This window comes from Quercus robur, chromosome 9, assembly GCF_932294415.1.
Source record: "Quercus robur chromosome 9, dhQueRobu3.1, whole genome shotgun sequence".
In the NCBI taxonomy this organism is placed as follows: Eukaryota; Viridiplantae; Streptophyta; class Magnoliopsida; order Fagales; family Fagaceae; genus Quercus; species Quercus robur.
Window position 1 is genome coordinate 39,945,334 of NC_065542.1, and position 23,645 is coordinate 39,968,978.

Consider the following 23,645-nt stretch of genomic DNA (forward strand, 5'->3'; position numbering starts at 1 on the left):
ATATATATTGAAAACTCTACAGCCCAACCCAACTCAACCTAACCTATGATAGTTCTAAAAACCATCATTTACAATTAGAAGTTAAGTCCTTGAGTTAAGACCATTTTGTTTGGCCTAGTAAAAAATTGGGTTATCATTTAATTATTTAATTAATTATTCAATAAAAGATTATAATTTACACATCTGGACATAATATTTCAATTTCAATGAAATAAGCCTCAAAATACTAAAATAAATCAAACCAACAAATTTAAACTAAGTCTCAAAATAAAAATAATATATATTTTTAAATTAATGGGTTAGATTACTCATATTAAAAATTTTGCAAACCCAAATCCGACATACCCCCGAATTTCTAACAAAAATTAAAACCATCCCAACTCATTAGCTCACAAAAAACTAACCATGGTCAAGGCATCAGTTTGGATCAAGTTGATGGTTTTTTTTTTTTTTTGCTGCTAAAAGGTTGATGGGTTGAATGCATACAATTGATACAACTACTTAGTAATTACCACTAATTTGGTCTTTCAATTATGGAAGAAAGTTAAATTTGGCCCATCAACTTTTGATTGTGATAATTTTATCACTCAATTTAAAAATCAATTTAATTTTATTCGTGATAGATCACATGCATGCAAGTGTGTTACATGCACACTTTATAACATTTTTTTATCAACTTTTGCTAAGACTGTAATAGAGGGGAAATCTAAAATAGATTTGGTTTTGAAAGTTAAGCAGTAACATTGACATAATTAATCGATGAGAGAACTTTATATAATAATTAGAGGATCAAATTATTAATTAAACCTTTCATAAAATAAGATTTACTCGAAAGCTTGATTCAAGCTTTAGAGCATCAGCAGTGGGCCTGCTATATGCCAAATGTGAGGTACATTTGGCATTCAGGCCCAAAAACTGCTAAGCAACGGGAAGGCCAAATGGGAAAAGGCTAATTTTTTTTGAGATATAACTACAGTACCATTTTAAATGTAAGATGGTAATGTAGCTGAATGGGATTAAAAAAAAAAAATTAATACTTGAGGTCGTTTTTAACCCAAGAATTCCTCTCTCTTCTATATTTTTTTCTCTTCTTTTCTCTCTCTTCCTTCTCTCTTTCTCATCTACTCTTTGCTCTCTTCAAACCCAAGACTCTCAGCATTGAGGTGAGATTGGATTCATGGGCATCAACGTGGAGATCGGATTCGTGGGCATTGGAGGTGAGATCAGATTCGTGGGGTTTGGGTTGCCACTTTTATGATTTGTAAGGTGAGATCGGATTGTCAGTTTTGTGATTTGTGGCTTGTGGGTTTTGGTATGATGGGTGGGTCTTAGGTGGTGTGGCCGTGGGTTTCATGGGTTACAAATGGGTGTAACCGTGGGTGGGTCTCAGGTGGTGTGGCCGTGGGTTTTGTGGGTTGCAAATGGGTATGGCCGTGGGTTTCAGGTGGGTCTCAGCTGAGGTTTCATGGACTGCAGATGGGTGTGGCCGTGGGTTTCGGGTGGGTCTTAGGTGAGGTTTCATGGGTTGCAAATGGGTGTGGCCGTGGGTCTCAGGTGCGTTTGGAATGGGTCACAGAGGGTTCACGGTGGTTGAGGTTTTGTGGGTTTTTTTTTGCCACCGGGGGTCGTGGCTAGCAGTGGCTAGTTGCAGGTTGCTGGGGTTGGTGGCAGAGACTTTTCTTTGTTGGGTTTGGTTGCAGGTTGCTAGGGTTGGTTGCTATCCACTGGATGTGGGTTTTTTTTTTTTTTTTTTTGGTTGGTGGTTCTGATTTGCAGGATGTGGTTTTTGGTGGTTTTGGCAGGATGTTGGAAATAAATAATAAAGAAAGATTAAAAAAATAATATTTTAATAAAATGGTAAAATAATAGAATTTTGGGATGTTGGGTGTATTGTAAAATGGTATGGTATAATTGATAAAATAACTTTTTAGGATAGTAAAATAGGATAAGATTGCAAAACTGGATGGAGATGCTCTTAGATGAGTTAACACTTTCTTGGATTTTACCCCATGGACCAAGGTTGATTCAACTGTTAATGTAAAGTCCCATTTTTCTTTTTTCTTTTCTTAAAAGTAGTCTGTTAGCGAGGTTTATGCAATTGGACTAAGTTGGGCGACCGTGGGCCAAACTTGTTCAGGCCGTTAGGTTTGGCTTCCTTACATATCATTCCCTAACCCCCACCAATCTCACACCATTGATACTATAGTATTTTGGCCAAGACGGCAATTGATTTTTTGGTGCAAGGGAGAATTAAATTTCAAATATTTTATTTGACGATAAAAGATTTTACTAATTAAAATAATTGAAATCTACCATAAATGAAAAAAAAAAAAAAAAAAATCACACCTTCAATTATATACATAAATGCTCCACATACCCCATACAAATAACAGTTACATTTTTTTACTATTAAATTATCTTATTTATTTTTAACAAATTTCATTTTTTTTTTAAAACCTAAGTGATTGTATGCTGTATTCTAAGATGCAGTTATTTTTTTGTATACCATAATCACATTCCGACAAGAACTTGTTTCAACATGCTTAAATCACGTCAAAAATTTCTAGTCAAGAAAACTTGGAAACTTGTAACCAGACATTACTTCATTTGTCAATGAAATTATACACCCATGACCCATGTGGTTGAAAATTTTCTCATGCCTTTGCCATTAGGGCTTAAGACACTGCAAGAAATGTCGTACCTCAGGCCTCCCATGTTTAATGCAAAGACACCCCACATCAACTCACCTAACATTAATTCAAAAGGACAACCCCTTTCCTCTTGTGGTGGGGATCTCTTGTTGTTGAACCAAATATTGTAGTAGGGTCTATAAAATCAACCTGCCCAATTGGTGATTTAATTTTGACATGTGGCACGAAGTGCTTTTGCACCTATTTCTGAAACATCTTTGAGACATGAAAGTGATTGCAAATTAACACTTCAAAATTTGCCACCCCATGTCATTGACTCGTTTGTGTTCCATGAACATGTTACACAAAATTATAGTATAACTTTTGTCTGAGGTACACAATTCGGAGAAGCAACACACTATGATAAGCAAATTTGGGGGATGTTTGTACTAATTGCCGTGGGTAAATGTCTATCTATCCAATCAACATTTCTTGATGTCTAGGACCCCTACAGGTAATTACTCAATAATATGTGATAGAGAAGCGGAAAATAATCCATCTCCAGCTCGTCCAAATGGATCGTCCAGAGCCTACAGTGCAGGTTGATCCAAGAGTTAACCCAGAAGAAGGAGAAAAGTTCATGGACAATGGCACCACTCTATAATTTAAGTCTCCCATGGACGACATTATCGTCCATGGGGGTCGTCCATGAACAATCATCGGATATCCTTGGACGACCAAACCGTCCTACACCAGACGGACGAGAGTGCAACACTTAGAACTTTCGACAAAACCTGCAACTATCTCAACAAATCCTTCGAAGAAGTTAACTTCCATTAGCGGTTACAGTTTTATAGCCGTTGAGGAAGTTAGCTCCGAACTTGTTGGCTCCCACAAATCCTGGGGAGGTTATTGGACAAATAACCGTCCCAGGCTCCCTATATAAAGGACCGGTCTGAACCCGACAGCGGTAAGATTTTCTCTGAGACAATTTTCCCAAATACTTAGAACATCCTTCTCTGCGAGACTAACTTCTCCATCGGAGGGGGTTAGACCGGTCTTCTCCGGTCTCCTCTTTGATTGTGTTTTGTTCCTTGTAGGCCTTCAACTGTTTCGATAGCCCACCGAAGCCAGGCCATCCACCTTAATGATTCGAAGCGATATCAGTTGGCGCCGTCTGTGGGAAGCGAAGGTTGTTTTGCAACTTTCTTTTCCGCGACAAAGGGTTAGGATGGTCAAGACCAGGTCGAGGGCTACTAGTCCTGGCCGTCAGGGAAGCAGAGGCGCTTCAAGTGATCCCCAGCGTGATCGCCAATCTGCACCAGTCATGCAGACGACGTCCGTTCAGCATGTGCAATCCATGGCGGCTGCGATGGCGAAATTGACTCGCCAAAACCAGGAGTTAAGAATCGAGATCAATCAGAGAAGACAGACACGTGAGGAACACGAAGGACAGACACAAGGCCATGGTGACAGAGAGAATACTGAGATTGGAAGTCAGTTTAGAGGCACCACTTCACGGGCGGTGCCACACTTGAAAGAGGAGATGGACCAAATGAAGAAAGTCATGGAGGAGATGAAAGAGAACATGAGGAGGACGAATCTTATAGAAGATTTGGTCCACAGAACTGACTCTCCTTTTACGGCTTCCATCAATGGCCACCCTCTACCATCAAAGTTCAAACTGCCTTCCCTGGACTTGTACGATGGGACGCGTGACCCATTTGATCACATTGCAACTTTCAAGACAACGATGCACCTTCAAGGGGTCCCTGATGAAATCATGTGTCGAGCCTTCCCTACTACCCTTAAAGGCCCGGCACGAGTTTGGTTCAGTAAGATACCCCCAAGTTCCGTAAGTTCTTTCGAAGAGTTGAGCAAATTGTTCGTTAACAATTTCATCGAGGGACAGAGGCACAAGCGTTCTTCGTCCAGCTTGCTCACCATTGAACAAAGGGAAAATGAAAGCCTGCGGTCATTCATCACTCGCTTCAACAGGGAAGCCCTTAGTGTGGACGAGGTGGACGACAAGCTTCTACTGGCAGCCTTCCATAACGAGATCAACTCTGACTTATTTATCCACAAGCTATATGAGAAGGAGCCTCAAACCATGGCCAAGCTCGTCCATTCGGCTCAGAACTTCATGAATGCAGAAGATGCGATCATAGCCAAGAAGAGGAAAAGAGCTGAAAGAATGGAAGCACACCCAACTTGACACTCAGAACAAGCCCCTCGTCCAAAGAAGGGACGGACGGAAGATAAGAAGGAACGAGATAACAAGAAGACAGGTCCCTTGGGAAGAAGCCAGAATTACACGCCCCTGAACGCTCCACTTGATCGGGTGCTCATGCAAATCAAAGACGATCCTTCCCTAAAATGGCCAGAGAAGATGAAGGGAGATCCCAATAAGTGCAATAAGAGTAAATATTGTCGCTTCCACAGGGACCATGGGCATGACACGGATGAATGCTATGACCTGAAGCAGCAGATTGAGAATCTTATTAGACAAGGAAAGCTGAGGTACTTCGTTGGAAGGGATCATAGAGATGAGAAGTTGAAAGGAAAAATGGAGGAATCGTACTGGCCCCCACTAGGAGAGATAAGGATTATCGTTGGAGGAAACTCGATGGGGCAATCTTCCAAGTCGAAAAAGACATATCTCAAAGTGGTGCAAAACGTCCAGCTATCTGGACGATCACCACGAACAAGATCAAGGGACGAGACGGCCATTTCCTTCACCGACGAAGATGCTGAGAGGATCCATCACCCGCATGACGATGCGATTGTCATTACTTTGCTTATTGCAGATTATACGACTAGGAGAGTTTTAATTGACAATGGAAGCTCAGCGGACATATTGTACTACCCTGCCTTCCAACAGATGAGGCTTGGGCGGGATCAACTTTGTCTAGTCTGCTCACCACTGATAGGGTTCGGAGGAATGAAGGTGCAGCCCGTAGGCACCATTACATTACCAGTGGTGGTAGGGTCATACCCGCAGTAGATAACTAGGGAAGTCAATTTCCTCGTGGTGGACTGTTCGTCTTCATACAATGCCATTATTGGAAGACCAACTCTGAACAGTTGGAAGGCGATAACATCTACCTACCATCTATCAGTCAAATTCCCTATGGAGTACGGGATAGGGCAAGCACAAGGAGATCAGTTGGCAGCTAGAGAATGCTACTTAGCCATGATGGCTTTGGACGAACAGATGCAAACAATGAACATCGAGGAAAGAAGGGTTATTGTAGAGCCCACAGAGGTATTGGAAGATGTTCTTTTGCAAGAAGATGATCCCGAGAAATTCACCAGAATTGGAACAGGTATGAAGGAGAAGGCAAGAAAAGACCTCATCCAGTTCCTGAGAAAGAGTATCGACGTTTTTGCATGGAGTCATGACAACATGCCAAGAATCGACTCGAGTGTGATCACTCATCGATTGAATGTGTACCCCTTTTTTAAACCTGTTCATCAGAAAAAAGAGGGTATTTGCTCCCGAGCGGGATAAGGCGATCAAGGAAGAGGTTCAGAAACTAACCACGGCACAGTTCATTAAGGAAGTTTATTACCCGGATTGGTTAGCCAATGTGGTGATGGTGAAGAAAGCAAATGGAAAGTGGAGAATATGCGTGGATTTCACTGACTTGAACAAGGCATGTCCCAAGGATAGTTATCCTTTGCCACGCATTGATCAATTGGTGGACTCTACGGCTGGCCATCAGTTGTTGAGCTTCATGGACGCCTTCTCAGGATATAATCAGATCAAGATGGATGAAGCTGATCAGGAAAAAACTTCCTTCATTACCAGCCAAGGCTTGTTTTGCTACAAAGTGATGCCCTTCGGTTTGAAGAACGCAGGGGCAACTTATCAAAGGTTGGTGAATCACATGTTTCATCCACAGATAGGACGGAATGTGGAGGTTTATGTCAACGACATGCTTGTGAAAAGCATAGACGAAGGAAGCCATCTAGACGACCTACAGGAAACCTTTGAAACACTTCGGCGATATAAGATGAAGTTGAACCCAAGTAAGTGTGCATTCGGAGTATCGTCGGGAAAGTTTCTGGGGTTCATGGTTTCGCAAAGAGGAATCGAGGTGAATCCAGACAAGATCCAAGCTATATTGGACATGGAGCCACCGAAGAGTATCAAGGAAGTCCACTCCCTCACAAGACGAGTTGCAGCCTTGAACAGATTTGTTTCGAAAGCCACAGACAAATGTTTACCTTTCTTCAAAGTCCTCAGGAAGGCATTTGAATGGACGGACGAATGTCAAAGGGCCTTCCAAGACCTGAAGGACTATCTCACTACTGCCCCATTATTAAGTCCGTATGTGCAAGGAAAAGAACTGTATCTATACTTAGCGGTGTCCCCACACGCCGTAAGTTCAGCTTTAATTAGAAAAGAGGGGAAAGTACAAAAACCTGTGTACTACACTAGCCGAGCACTCAGAGGAGCAGAGGGAAGGTATCCGCTTATAGAGAAATTGGCTTTTGCACTGATAACGGCTTCTAGGAAGTTAAGACATTACTTCCAAGCTCATGTCATCAATGTCATGACGGACCATCTGCTTAAGAAGGCGATGAACAAGCTGAAAGCCGCAGGACGGCTGACTCAATGGGCGGTGGAACTTAGTGAATTCGACATTCGGTACCAACCGAGAAATGCAATAAAGGCTCAAGCCTTAGCAAATTTTATCGCAGAGTTCACTCCGAGTCATGAGGATCTTGGGGAAGGAGAGTATAATAACAAATGGGTCGTCCATGTAGATGGATCGTCTACATTGTATGCTGGGGGAATAGGAGTTGTTTTGCAGTCGCCAAAAGGAGACAAATTAAAGTACAAGGCTCGTTTGCAATACCAGACTACTAACAACGAAGTGGAGTATGAAGCCCTTCTAAAGGGGTTGGAGTTGGCCAAGTCTGTAGAAGCAAACTCAATACTTGTTTTGGGAGACTCTCAATTGGTCATAGGCTAAGTAAATGGGACATGCGAAGCCAAGAAAGACAGAATGAAGAAATATCTACGAAAGGTGGTACGCCTTGTAAAGAAATTCAAAAAAGCTGATTTTGTTCAAATCCCGAGGGAAGAGAATATGGAAGCAGATATTCTGGCAAAGGAAGCATCTGCGAATGAAGCGTTGGACGAGTTGGATGAAGTACACTACATGCCAAGTATAGACCTTCTAGAAATGCTGCAAATAGAAGGTGACGGAAATTGGATGACCCCAATAGTGTCATACTTAAAGGACGGAAGCCTTCCAGAAGAGAAGGACGAAGCTAGGAAGCTCAGGATCAAGTCAGCCAGGTATGTACTTATGGACGAAGTGTTATACAAAAGAGGTTTTTCCCAGCCTCTCTTAAGATGTTTGGCTCCGGACGAGGCAAATTACATGTTGAGGGAGGTTCACGAAGGAGCATGTGGAAACCATTCAGGAGCCAGATCACTCGTCCATAAAGTCATCCGGAGCGGATTCTATTGGCCAACCATCCAAGCTGATGCCAAGGCATATGTCAAAGTATGTGATCAATGTCAACGCTTCAACAACATTCCCAGACAGCCAGCAGAATATCTCACGCCAATGATGGCCCCTTGGCCGTTCGTGCAATGGGGACTGGACATCTTGGGGCCCTTTCCGACGGGAACTTGACAAATGAAGTTTCTGGTGGTAGGAATAGATTACTTCACAAAATGGATGGAAGCTGAACCCTTAGCAAAATTACGCAACAGAATGTCAAGAACTTCGTCTGGAAGAACATTGTATGCAGATTCGGGGTACCTAGAGTACTAGTGTCTGACAATGGACGACAGTTTGACAACACACCTTTCAGGGAATTTTGTGAACAGCTTGGAATGAAGAACCATTACTCCTTACCCTCCCACCCACAAGCCAATGGCCAGGCGGAAGTAGCGAACCGATCCTTGTTGAAGATCATCAAGACTCGGCTCGAAGGGGCAAAGGGAGTATGGCCGGATGAGTTACCAGGGGTTTTATGGGCTTATAGAACGATAGCGAGAACTCCAACAGGGGAAACACCTTTTAAACTAGCCTATGGAAGTGAGGCAGTTATACCAGCAGAAGTACACATGACGAGCCACAGGGTGAGGAAGTATCAAACTGAAGAAAACGAAGAGCAGCTTCGTCTTAACCTTGACCTTATGGACGAGGTCAGGATGGATGCAGAACATAGGACAGCGAGGTACAAAAATCTCATGGCAAGGCAATATGACGCCATGGTGAAGCCTAGGCATTTCAACATCGGGGATCTCGTCCTGAAGAGGGTTACCTTGGCAACAAGAAACCCGACCTACGGGAAACTTGGCCTAAATTGGGAAGGACCTTATAGGGTTATCAACTGCAAGAGGCAAGGATCCTATTATTTGGAAGCATTGGATAGACGGAGGCTGGAGCACCCATGGAATGTTGAGCACCTCAGGAAATACCATCAATGAGTGCTGACTCTTCACCAGTGTCCTTGGACGAGATACCTGGACGAGCATAAGTGGTTACTACTATCGTGTGTTTTAAATATTTTAATAATCCCCTAGAAAGTACATTAGTGTTTTCACTTTTGTGCTATTCATAGACGAGTTGGTTTGTATTTTTAATTCAATAAGGCACTAGCTCACGAGCATGTGCCATGCCTGTGGACGAATGTTTACATAAGTTTGGATTTTCAAATATATATGTATTGTGTTTTCAAGTATATATTATTGGAATCCTTTGTATGTTCATTCAGATTGATCCACAAAAAAGAAAGATAAGCATGGACGAATGAAATCCTTGGACGCAAGGATATATCGTCCATAAGCTTTCCTCCAAAGGAAAAATGAAACAAGATACATTCGTCCAAAGCGTGAGACGAGATGAAACCTAAGCTAAAAATAAAGCTAAGGTCCATCCGTCCAGAGCGTAAGACGAGATGAAACCTAAGTTAAGGGTATACCCGTCTAAAACTCAAGACGAGATGAATTCCCAGAAGTGTTCGTCCGAGACACGGACGAGCAAAGACTTCAAAACTAGCTTAACAATCCATTGCATTGGACGAGAAATCGCTGGAAAGTCTAATCATCAAGGACGACAAAATGATCGTCCATAGTCTTGAATGATGAAAAATCTAGCTAAAAGGAATCAATTTACTCTATCTTGGTGATGTAATATAAATTCACCCCCATACTCAAGACGAGGCGAACTGAATTCCTGGGTGGACGAACCACACAGTCGAATGATGTGACTTATGAAAATAAAAATTTCATACATAAAGCTGGAAATGTATATATTCAAACACAATGGAAGATGAAAATAGAAGTATTCATTTTTTCATGAAATTCAAAGAAGGGTGGACGACCCACGTCCAAAAACCCCTTAAGTTGTGAAAATGAAACTGTATATAAAACTCGTCCACAATCATGGACGAGACAATTGTACTTGTATGAACTGGAATAAAAAGAAAAAGAAGAAACAAAGCCCAAAACAACAGGCACTTCCAGATAAAAGTAAAACAAATTTTAAAGGAAATTGCAAATCATTTAGGCAAACTAGCCTTGGGGTCGTCCTGAGTGACCTCCGTATTAGCGTCGTCCATGATGTTGACGTCCTCAGAACTCGTCTGCAACACGGAACTCTCTGTAGCAAGAGGAAGCTTGAAGGAGTTGAAGTCCAACTCAGGATATGCCTCTTTGGCATCAGCACGGAAGTCTTCATAGCCAGCTGCATAATGACTATCTAGACAATTCTTATACTCGTCAAACTTCTTAAAGGCCACAATAGCTTCTTCACGTGCCTTCTCCAAAGACGAGGTAAGCTCTGTAACTTGTCCTTCGAGATGGACGATGCGAGTATCCTTCTCTAAGTTGTCAGCTTTGAGCTCTTCCACTTCGTTCTTCAGCTTCGTCTCGCTTCCCAGCAGACGATTAAAATCCTCAGTCAACCTAATGACCTCCCCCTTCTTGAGCAAAATCTCATGGCTTAGCTCCTTAGCCTTATCCTTGGCCGTCTTAGCATCTGAAGCAAGCTCCTTGGCTTGACAGGTTGCTGTATAAAACTTTGACATAGCCTGCATTTGGACGAAAAAGAGTTAGACATTTCATTCAAGATAAAATGTTTATACACAAGGATGAGGTAGAAACTTACCTTGAAAAGGTCATGGATGCCAGAGCGTTCAAATTCCTTCACTGACATGTTGTAACATTCGTTAACTTCATGCTCAGTGACGATCCCTTTGAACGTCCTCCATGCATAACCCTTGTCCAGAACCAAATTAGGTGGACGATCAGAGGACTCAGAAGGGCTAGGCTTATGAGAAGCTTTGGGAGGAGGGGGAGGATCAGACTGGACAGGATGAACTGTTTGGATGGGCTCCACGTCCACCACAGGTTCGTACAAGTTCACTGTTGGTGGTACGAACTTGGGAACCTTTGGAGGTAAGTCTTACTTGACTTTTGTTTCTTGTGGCCACGACGACTGGGGAGGTCGTCCAGATCCACAGTACTTGAGATTGGTTTAGACTTCCTCTTCCCAGCCTGGACGAAAGCCAATTTGGCAGTAGGGGCAGCAACATCCTCGTCCCCGCTAGTCACTGCTTTCTCTTTATTTTCTCTCATCATACTTATCCCTATGACGAGGAAAATTAATTTAAAAAAAAAAAAAAAAAAAAAAAGAGAAAGGAGAGCTGGAGTAATAAAATATAATGGACGACACTTACTTCGACGAGTCAACTCTTCGTGACTTAAGTTCTCAGCAATAGGAACTGGACCAAGTCCCCAAGTTGCTAGACGACTAAGGGTAACTAAGTTGTGGAAAGTCCTTCCTGGAAAGGTGCGAACCACTTCTATCCGGTCCAAGAAAAACTTATCCAAGTGTGGACGAACAACAGCTGCATCACCAAGAGAAAGGGTTAGATGACTAACAGATGTAAAAAAAAATTTTAAAGGACAAACGGGATAAAATGGAACGAAAAACATACCCTCAGGACGAAGACGACCTAAAGGGCTGGTAAAAAGTGGGAAGAGGGGATTACCCACATCAGCTGGGTCCCCAGCCCAATTCCCAGAAATAATAAAAAATTCTTTTTTCCAAAACCGGTCAGACTAACTACGACCCTTTATTAAACTGTAATATGAACCTTTGGACGAGAACTGGTAGAAACCAGCAGATTTTTTGATCTCTGAGGGCTTATAACAGTAAAGGAACTCGTCCACTGTAATTGGACGGTCCCCTTCCAATGCCTCATGCCATAATACTTGCATGGCAACTATCGTCCTCCAACCATTGGGGTTGAGCTGGTTAGGTCCAATACCCAACCTGTGGAAGAGGTCTCTACAGAAAGAATTTAGGGGAAACCTAAGACTAGCTAAAAGCTAAGAAGCGTATACCCCTAAGCCAGAGGAAGGAGAACAACACCACTCTCCGGCCTTGGGTAGACGAGGGTTAAGCTCTTTAGGGATTTGATATCTATCTACAAGAGTTTTTAACTTAGCACTGTCTAAGGTGGATGCTACCTCTGGGGCACAACTATAGATAACATCTTCTTCGTCCTCTTCCTCGTCTTGAGGGGGACTAGGTGGCTGTCTAGACGAACTAGCCCCAGATCCAGAAGCCGCCCTACGTCGTTGTTCCTGAAATTCCTCTAAGGGAATGCCAGGAACCCCAGACAAGTAATGCTCGTCTGAGGAATCAGTACAGGACGAGCTATCTACACTACCACTCCCAGAAGAATCGTCCTGGTACTCGTCTATCTCTTTCTCTAAACTACTAGACGAAGACATGGCTGAAATGTAGAGGACTTAAAATGAGAGCCTAAAAAAGAAAGAGGAAATACCTGATGAAACTAGGACGAGAGCTAGACGAGGATCTTGGACGAGTTGGCAGGAGAGAGAATGAGGAAAAAAGTGAGGGGCATGAAAGAGAATGCACTATTTATAGGCCCCAGCAACAGGGTCAACGATACGACACTCGCCACTCAGAGATTGACACGTGGCGATTGCTTTAGGAAACGAGATCGACATGATTGGCCAACCAGCAGTTTCGCGACACGTGGTGTACGAAAAAACGAAATTTTGTTAAAATCACAACAATGTCCTGGACGACCCTTTGAACAAAGGGGCAACGGATAGAGAAGCGGAAAATAATCCATCTCCAGCTCGTCCAAATGGATCGTCCAGAGCCTACAGTGCAGGTTGATCCAAGAGTTAACCCAGAAGAAGGAGAAAAGTTCATGGACAATAGCACCACTCTATAATTTAAGTCTCCCATGGACGACATTATCGTCCATGGGGGTCGTCCATGAACAATCATCGGATATCCTTGGACGACCAAACCGTCCTACACCAGACGGACGAGAGTGCAACACTTAGAACTTTCGACAAAACCCGCAACTATCTCAACAAATCCTTCGAATAAGTTAACTTCCGTTAGCGGTTACAGTTTTATAGCCGTTGAGGAAGTTAGCTCCAGACTTGTTGGCTTCCACAAATCCTGGGGAGGTTATTGGACAAATAACCGTCCCAGGCTCCCTATATAAAGGACCGGCCTGAACCCGACAGCGGTAAGATTTTCTCTGAGACAATTTTCCCAAATACTTGGAACATCCTTCTCTGCGAGACTAACTTCTCCATCGGAGGGGGTTCGACCGGTCTTCTCCGGTCTCCTCTTTGATTGTGTTTTGTTCCTTGTAGGCCTTCAACCGTTTCGATAGCCCACTGAAGCCAGGCCATCCACCTTACTGATTCGGAGCGATATCAATATGCTAATTATCTAGACCACAAGAACAAATTATTTCAAGATTATTCCTTCATAGTTAACAACACCACAAAATTATACGATTTATATTTCCACATTCAATAGATAATTGTGCTATATATCGAGATTCGAGACCACTCTTATACAATTCAAACATTTAGCAAGCCTCGTTCTGTTAAATGAATAATTTTACTAAGTACTATAATCTCTAAACGTTTAAACAATCAGCTCATTTTGGTCAATTGAATTATTTTGTTTTTCCATATAAAATTTTGGTTAATACTTTTTTTTTTTTTTTCTGCTTAAAGCTGGAAATAGAGGGGAAACTACTCCACCCCTTCACAAACTTTACACACAATTTTGTAACTTCTATTGTTCTTTGCTAAAGGTTATTACATAATAGGCCTTGTGCAACCTACACTCGTTCTGAAAAATTATTATTATATTATAACCTGCTGTAAGAAACAAAAGCTGGAATAGCTCAGTTGGCTAGAGCGTGTGGCTGTTAACCACAAGGTCGGAGGTTCAAGCCCTCCTTCTAGCGCCTAATTTTATTTTTGTTTTCATTTTTAAATTTTAAAGTTTTGAGAAGATACAGCCCAGCAGAAGAAACACATTGGGCTTTAGACTTATATCACTTTATATATATATATATATATATATAAACAAAAACCCAGCTTTTATGCGCCTAGTTTTATTTTTGTTTTTATTTTTAAATTTTAAAGTTTTGAGAAGATACAATTTCGCTGTAAGAAGAATAGCGCCTAATTTCATTTTTGTTTTTATTTTTAAATTTTAAAGTTTTGAGAACACACAGCCCAGCAGAAGAAACACATTGGGCTTTAGACTTATATCACTTTATATATATATATATATATATATAAACAAAAACCCAGCTTTTATGCGCCTAGTTTTATTTTTGTTTTTATTTTTAAATTTTAAAGTTTTGAGAAGATACAATTTCGCTGTAAGAAGAATAGCGCCTAATTTCATTTTTGTTTTTATTTTTAAATTTTAAAGTTTTGAGAAGATACAGCCCAGCAGAAGAAACACATTGGGCTTTAGACTTATATTACTTTATATATATATATATATATATATATAAACAAAAACCCAGCTTTTATGCGCCTAGTTTTATTTTTGTTTTTATTTTTAAATTTTAAAGTTTTGAGAAGATACAATTTCGCTGTAAGAAGAATACTCTTTTTGAGCGGGATCTGGAGGAGCCCAGATATGTATATTTTAAGGACACATTGGGCCTTGTGCCTATAGCCCAGCAGAAGAAACGCATTGGGCTTTAGACTTAGATTACTTTTTACATATTTTTATATACGTTTAAAAATAAAGAATAATACTAACTAATACCCTTAGAGCATTGGTTAACAATTTATTTTAGAAAAGTTTTTATACAATTTTTATGAGAAATGAAAGAAAACTGTCAAAACATTAATTACTTTTTTTTCCTTCATAAAAATTTTCTTTAAATGGATTATTAATCAATGCCTTAAAGGCATTCTAAGCATTTCCCAAAAAGAAAAACCCAGCATTGTAACACATTCAGTTGGAGCACTAAAGCAGATGCTCTTGTTGATACTCATTTTTGCGACACATTTTCCACAAGCCCAACTTCCTTGTGAGCTCAATTCATGTATTATATTATATTATATTATATTTTTTTAAGCATGGTCCAAGCTCATGCGACTTATTGGGAGAAATTGAGGAAGTGTGATTTGGAGGGTATGGGTCAGTTTCTTTTGGACCTTTTGCATGAGCCCAACACATATGTGCTACCAAGTGGGTAAGGGACACTAGTAGCACCTTAGGCTCATGGATGAGGTCTTGTACCCTAAATTTCCACCCCAAAACAGCTTTTATACTCTGGGTGACTGTGGCCCAACTGTTCTGCTATACCATTTTTTGCCTAAAACACATAGCTAACCCTATGTGGTTGGCCTGGTTTGCTGCAACAACTAAATGCAATCTCCAAGGACGTACCATGTCTAGGAAACATCAGCCCATGAATTTAGGCTACTTTATTTCCCAAATTATGCAAAACAAAAAAAAAAAAAAAAAAAAAAAAAAAAAAAAGGCATCCTTCTTACCCAATTAAATCAAATCTGACCATAACTTCTTTGATTCATACCTTAGGGTTCAAAACCTCTTCTGTTAACCAAAAACAGTCACTTAGAACACTCCAAGTTCAATACAAAAGGCCCCAATTAGATTCAAAATCAACTAACCACGTTCTACCCACATACCTGAAATTTCAGAGCAAAAGCTTATTCAACCTGTCAACAATTTCACAATTTTGAACCTTAGGGGTGGAAATATGGTTATAGGAGAACATTCCTTCTCTTCCTCACAACCTTTCTCAATTTCCTCTTTTTGATGACTGTGGGTCGAAATTTTAGACCAACATGTTTTTTTGCTTTTTTTACACTTTTGTTATTAGCATTTTGATTCTCTCTTGTCAAAGCACCATTAGCCTTTTGTTCATTATACATTTGGAATTTTGGGCTTGATTCTCCACAATAAACACCTCTAAAGAACCCAAGGGGAGATTTGGGCCATTCTCGCATTTTCGTCCCTTGTCGTAAAAACGTCCCCGACACACATCAAAAGAAATAAGAAGAAAAAGACAAAAAGAGAAAAAGAAAAAAAAAAAAAGGAGCAAACTCCAAGTTTAAGTTGGTCATGCAAATAAGTAAACACTCATGCATGGATAATAGATTTGAACTTCCAAGTGTGAACTCTAACAAACCATAAATTGATTCCATAAAATTCAAGAACTCATCTTGTGATTACATCAATAATCAAAGGATTTACGAATGGGGATACTACTAATCACAAATGAATGGGACATATTAATCAAATCGCATGTGATCCTAGCATTAAAAGGCACGTTCATTATGTATGTATAAACATAGACATAAGACTCAACATGTGCTCATTGGGAATCAAAATTCCATCCAAACTTGGACAAACTAAGGCCAAACTTGGGCTAACCGAGGCCAAATTTGGCCTAAATTTGATCAAAAATTTTAAAAAATGTTTGGAAATATTAATTTTGGTGTAACATGATAAAATTTAGTAACTGGGTAAAATTTTGACTTCATTTGACTATCCGTTAACTTAGTCAAAGCTTGGTCAACAAAGATCATTTTAACTCTGATCTTGCAAAATTTGTTGATCCAATATTCAATTAGGGTTAATAATTTTTTTCTTTTTTACTTTCCCTTTATTCCAAGGTCAAAATGGTAATTTTCATACTACTTTTAGCTCAAAAATGACTTAGGCACATAAAAACAACACTTAATAAGTGGTTGCATTTGTAATCAATCCTACACTCCATTGTCATCATAAGGAAAAATTGATTCTACATTTCCACCTTTTCTTGTTCAATTTGTATAATTTTATAATAAAAATATCATCAATTGTTTCATATAAAAATGTATTTCAATTTTTTTTTTAAATAAATTTTAAATTTTAATAAAAATTACCTGAAAACAACAATAGTATAAGCTCGAACAAGCGGGTTTTTTTTTTTTTTTTTTTCCACTTCTCTATTTTATTAAAAAAATATTTTTATTCTTTTTTTTTTTCACTCAATTATTTTATATGTATTTCTCCCCAAAAAATAATTAGCTTTTATAATTATTAATATAAATATAATGCATTTTAATTAGGATTATGCAAATGGAATTTTATTTTTCAATATTTAAATGTTTTGTTATAATATATTTTTCATAAGATGCTTAAACAATTCTAACAAATCATGTCTATTTTTCATATACAGTTTTAAAAATCTTAAATGATTGAGAATGTAAAAGTAATGAACCAAATGCTTCTACAATATTAAATAAAAAACCCCCCATAAAAATAAACATATAAATATACAATCGTATTTTTTAAATTAAATTAATTTTTTTGTTTAATTATCATTTTGGTCCTTAGCATTTTACATGTGTTAAATTAGTCCCTAACATCTTAGTAATGTGTCAAAATAGCCTCTGTCATTAAATGGTGAAAATCTAATGTGGTTGATATGGCTAAATTATCATTTAATTTTTTTCAGTATTTAATTGTTTTGTTGTAATCTACTTTCATAATATGTTTAAAATTTTCTAATGAATCATGTTTACTTTTCATATACCATAAAGGGTTAATAATTTAAAAATTAAGAACTATTTTCTTAACAATATTCAAATAAAAAACGTTTTAAACATAAACATAAACGTTAACATTCATTTTTTATATATAAAAGTTTTATTTAATTAAAATTTTGGTTCCTAACATTTCAAATGTGTTAGTTAAATCTCTATCATTTTAGTATAGTGTCAAAATAATCCTTTCCATTAAGTGGTGAAAAAAAAATAAATAAACAACAATGAGGCAACAATTTTTTTAGGCAAGGTCGGCTCAGCGATACAGGCAACTAAGACAATGGCCTAAAACTCCAAATGAAATAAGGCCCCCTCTATTAACTAATATAATATATTTATTTTAACATTTTAATCAAGGTTGCTTCACTAAAAAAAATTAAGGCTCATTTTATTGTCTAATAGAATGCATTATTAAGGCACCCCACTATATTCGAAAACACAAAAGGTGAAGAGACAAAGTTAAAATCATACAAAACACTTCTAACAAAATAAAGGGAAAATTACAACTTACCTACCTGTGGTTTGATCGAAATTTAAATTGCTTATCTGTGGTTTGAAATTTGACATTTTACCCACCTAAGGTTTGATCGAAATTTAAGTTGCCTACCTATATATGAAATCCTACGATGCAAGTGTTCTGCTGGATTGTTTTTGATCTTATTTGATCACGTAGTTTTATATTTTGTATTTTTGGAGGAGAGAGATATAAAAGTGGAGCAAAATTGCATAGTTTACCATGTTTTTAACAGAAGTGAGTTAAAGAACTCTAACTAAGCAAACCTCAAATGATACTACGTCATCCATATCAAAACCCAATAAATGAGAGACATATATATAAAAATAACTACCCACTAACACATGTCTTTCATTTGTTAGTGGGGTAGTTATATTTTGCTGACATGTCTCATATTTATTAGATTTTAATATAGCTGACATGGTATCATTTAATACCATATACTTTCTCTAGAGAATGAGAGATAATGAGATATTTCGAAATTTAACAAAAGCTTCTTTTTTTTTCCTGGACCTATAGTGGCGTTTTTAAATGCCACTATAGGTCCCTCAAATTTATTTAATTTTTTGTTTTGTTTTTTGTGCTGGACCTATAATGGCGTTTGGAAACACCGCTATAGGTCCCTTATTTTTATTTTTTATTTTTTATTTTTTATGGTCCTGAACTCTTTTTTTTTTTTTTCAATTTTCTTTTGCGCTAGACCTATAATGGCATTTGAAAATGCTGCTATTGGTCCTTTATTTTTATTTTTATTTGTTTTGTTCCTGGACTAGACATAAAATTCCTTTTGGTTATTTATTTAGGGTAATGTTAGCGGGTGTCCTTGGGTAATTGTTAATAAACTATTTTAGAAAAGTTTTGATACTATTTTTATGAGAAATAGAAAAAGTTATCAAAACATTAATTGTTTTTTTTTTTTTTTTTCCTTTTCCCATAAAAGCTTTACTAAAATAGTTTTTTAAAAATTGCTCTTAGAGCATCCGTTAACTTTTCTCATTTATTTATATGAGCATTCAAATACAATTGGCTCAGGAAGTCACTGAATAAAACTACCACAATTACATTCTCTACCCAACCTATAAGTCCTATACTAAATACCTTGGTTGGGAAATTAATATTTCATATTTGAATGCAACTTATACATAGGAGGAATTGAAATTATAAAATTTTAAATTTATTAAAATAATAAAATATACTTAAGAATTTCTAAAATTCCATTAGGTTAAATTTTATTTCAAATTCTAGGATTTCAAGACTTAAAATTTTTTATTAATTTGAAAATTTTAAATTCTTAGCCTACTTGGACTATTCAAAAAAAAAAAAAAGGTATTTGGATTTCACCCAAATTAATCTAAATCCAAGTTCCCGTTGCCCAAATTAGCATATGTATACAAACCAACCCTCATCTGTTTACACATAAACGAGTATAAAGAAGGGAGTCACATTAACATATTTGACATCTAGGGGGCAGAGGGACCAAGGCACCAAATCTGGCTTATCATCTATTTGTTGTAGGGAACTTTAAATTTCTTCATTGCTTCTTTTGCTTTCAGTCTTATAATTATGTTTTTTTTTCTTTGTTGGGTTAAAATAGATTGACCCCAATTAATCAATTCAATTACTCAAGTTGATTAATTAGATCAAATTACATGCAAATTGTGGAGGCGCCAACAAATTATCAAATAAACTAAGTGCAGTATCAATTAAATTGACACGGTGATTTGTTGACAAATGGAGAAAACATTTCGCAAGGCAAAAACCCCACTGGGTGAATTTAAGATCACCACTTTCAAGAATCCACTAATCAATAATCAAGTGATTACAAGTATGAGGAATCTTACTACCACCCTAACCTATCCCAAAATACCAACTTATAGTTGAACCTTTGCTCCAATATCCAATTGGACTTGATCTTGTAGTAGACTTCTTTTCTTTGTTGCACAAATCTCCAATCTGTGATTAACTCCTATACACTAGTACGTGACTAACTCCAGCAACTTGATTGATTGTCGTTGGCTGTAAAATTCTTCACTTCATAAACGATGAAGACCAGGAAGTATTTAGTTACAAAAGCCTAAGACGTACAAATGTAGTAACTTCACATAGAGTATATGAGTTCCGAAAGTTCACTAAGTGTGTAAAACACTAATGAATACTTAGACCCCCAATTTCAAATATAACCAACACAAGCTTATACTCAAACAATAGATGTGTGGAATAATAAGTACAATAAAAAACCCAATTAAATAAACAACTCTAAACCATAATTAATCACAATACATCCACAATTAAAGGTAGAGAGTAAGGGTTAGAGAGATGCAAACACAAAAATAACATTGACACATGTTATCAAAAAGGAAACCAAATAACTCAGCGAAAAACCTCTCTGCCGCCTTCCAAGCGGTAAAATGATCCACTAAAGAATAAAGTTGGAATACATGAATAGTAATAGACCTTCCAAGCCTAATCTACCCAATGCACCTAAGCCCTCCAAGCTTCTTGGTCCAACAAGGTTAAGCCTAACCGTGTCTTCTTTAGCTTTTCGAATCCCGCAATAAGCCCATTGCATCAACCAAGTAAATTGGTCATCTTCAAATTGCTTTCCAAGTACCAAAATATCTTCTTACTGATATGGGTATAGTGAGATAAGGATTTGGCTAATAAACCTCTCAAGAGTATGTCAATGGAGAGGGTGAGAGTAGATGAATTTGGAGAATCAAAAGTCTAAGATTGCAGATGAGTCAATCTTGTTTTTCTTTCGGGTTTCTCTCTCAAAATTCTCTCTAGAAACTCTCTACATTTTGTGGGTATAAGGTTATTTATAGTAAGGAACGTGAGGAATGTGAAAAGTCATTTTTCTACAAAATAGAGCATTTTGGTGACTCACTTGTGAGTGGAATGAGTTGCGAGTTTAAGTTGCGAGTTAACTGCTAGGCCAGACTATCAATTTTTTTTTCTATAGTGCTCCAACTGTTGTGACCTTTCAGTTTCCTACATGCTTCACACGTGTGGCATTTTGGCAAGTCGCCAGTTGCGAGTCAATCGCAAGATCAAATCGCGAGAATCCTTTGAATGCTCACACACTTGAATTCTTCACACTCTTCTCACACACAACCCTTACATTATTCCCACCTAAATACAGGATATCTAATTGTTGAAATACAAACAAATTTGGCATGGAATAAAGCCAACACATGATTGAATAAATTCAACCTTACAAGTTCTAGATCTCTATTTCCGTACTTGATGACTTTTAAAATAATCCTTATATATGACTAAGGTTGTAAGAAGAGAAACCCTAATCATTCAAGTCATCATGGGCCGAATTTTATATCTAAGATTTTTGAAATCATAACTCTCGATAGATTGAGCTTGTGTTGAGCTTGTCCATTAATCCTCGATGGCAACTTATGTCGAGCTTGTGTTGAGTTTTAATGAAACAACTTTTCTTCACTTGTTTCTTGGATCAAACTTCATGTCTTTAATGTTATCACTTGATATGTTTGAATAATATACTTCTTGATACATTAAACCCAACTTAAATCTACCTAATTATAAGTAAATTGTGTTTTATTAAAGGATTAACTAATTACATAGAAAATATGACCCTAACATTTTTCTTGATCACTTAGGCTGTGTTTGTTTCAAGTGAAAATGAAATTTGGAAAATATTTTACACTCTCATATGCGTTTGGGAGCACATGTAAAACTTGGTCAAACTGAAAATCAAATCCTTTGACTATAAAATTTAAGCCCTTCAAGTGTAAAATCAATTACACATTCAATTTACCTTCAAACCAAGTTTTACGGACTGAAAAATAAAAAAGAGAGAGAGAGCAGCTTTGGAAAGTCACTTGGAGATCCACCTAAACCCGATTCTGGTTAGATCGCGTCGCCTCATTCCCCTCCACGTGTCGATAAGTACTCTATTTCCTTTTCTTCCTTGGCTTTTCTTCTCTCCTTGACCAACCTCAACTCCTCTGTATTGCTCAAACCCATCTCTGATTAGCATGCCCAGATCGAGCACTGCATGTACCCGATGCACCTAGCTAAACCCACCCCGATTTCAGCATCCCAGCCCATGATTTGTCCCTCTATCGACACTGTGACCTCAAACATCTTGCTCAAACCCATCCCTTAAACCCACCACTCAAACTTGTAGGTATTCCGACACCGTGACCTCAAACCCATCCCTCAAACCCAAAGGTATTCTGACACCGATCCCTCAAACCCATCCCACAAACCCGAAGGGTTTTCGAAGGTATATTGATATATATATATCTATATTTATTTATTTAGATATTGATATATATGAATATATTTATCCGTATTTATAGATTTATTTGTATTTAAAAAATATGAGCATAATGTTATCTGCAATCGTGTTTGTGAAGGTATATGACAGCTTGTGAATATTTTGCTAAACTTGAATTTAGCGTTGTTCTTGAATTGGGCTTGTTACAATATTTATGCGAATTTGGATGGTTTAACAACAATTATTGTGGAGACTTTACTGAGATGATGTTGAATGGGTTTACATTGTCTTGTATTGCAGGATGTTTTTTGGAAAATATTATCTTCTTGCTTACACATTTGATTGAATGGTATGTCAAATAATTTCCTACGCCAAATATGTATGTCATAAGGCCAATTTTGGTTTTTAAACTATTTATCCTATTGACCACTTAAAGGGTAAGACATACGTTGTTTTTGTTGGTCATGCGCTTGGGGTGTATGACACATGGGAAGAAGCCCGTGCCCAAGTTCATCAATATTCTGGAGCAAATCACAAGGTGATTAAGCATAAAATGGAAGCAAAAGTTGCTTTTATGAAGTTTTGGTAGATTGATGGTGGGAATGTGCTACAAGATTCTTTATCTAGTACATATTCTATTCATTCTAGCTCAAGTTCTTGTACTCCTTCAACTGAAGAAAGCCCCTATTGCACAGGAGATGTTAAATACAATTTATTGAAATTTCAATTAGATATCGCAATTGAGCAGCGGAACCATGCAATGAAGATTGCAAAGTTGAATGCAAGAATGCTAAACACAGTGGCATCTCAAGTCCTACCCGATAATGAACTCAATAAAATGGCACATCTACAATTAGGTGAATGACCATGAAAGTTGTGTTAATCTCTGATTTTTGTATGTGAGTACCTCTATAATTGTTATGTATGTTAGGTTCTAAAGACTTAGGAACTAATGTATTTAGAATTCTAATGTGTAATGTTGGCAAACCATGATCAAAACAGTTGTTAGTCTTGTTTAGACTTGCTCAAAGTGTGTGCATTATATGTAAGGTTAGAATCGAGTGGCTGTAGAAGTATTAGTGACTTTCGGCTTGGCTTGATCGATCGAAGAACGGGTAGAATGTTTTTTCTGCAGATTTTTCCAACTCAGCCCTAGCTTATTAAAATGTGTAGGGTTTTATGTTTTGCCCTAAGTATAAAAGGCAAACCCTAGCCACGTTTTTGAGGTAGCTATTTGCTGTGTGTGTAAATCTCTTGTGAGATCTAGAGGTGGTTGCCTTCACACATGCTTAGGATTATCAAGAAGGAGATTTGATTGAGAGCTTAATGATCATTCAG

At 38.0% G+C, this 23,645-nt stretch overlaps 1 non-coding gene across 1 annotated transcript; it reads left to right on the forward strand.

Annotated features, from left to right (window-relative positions):
• Positions 1–13,845: 13,845 nt before the first annotated feature.
• On the forward strand, positions 13,846–13,919 carry TRNAN-GUU (transfer RNA asparagine (anticodon GUU)). Its single transcript has one exon. It is a non-coding gene; the product is annotated as a tRNA-Asn (tRNA).
• The last annotated feature ends 9,726 nt before the right edge of the window (positions 13,920–23,645 follow it).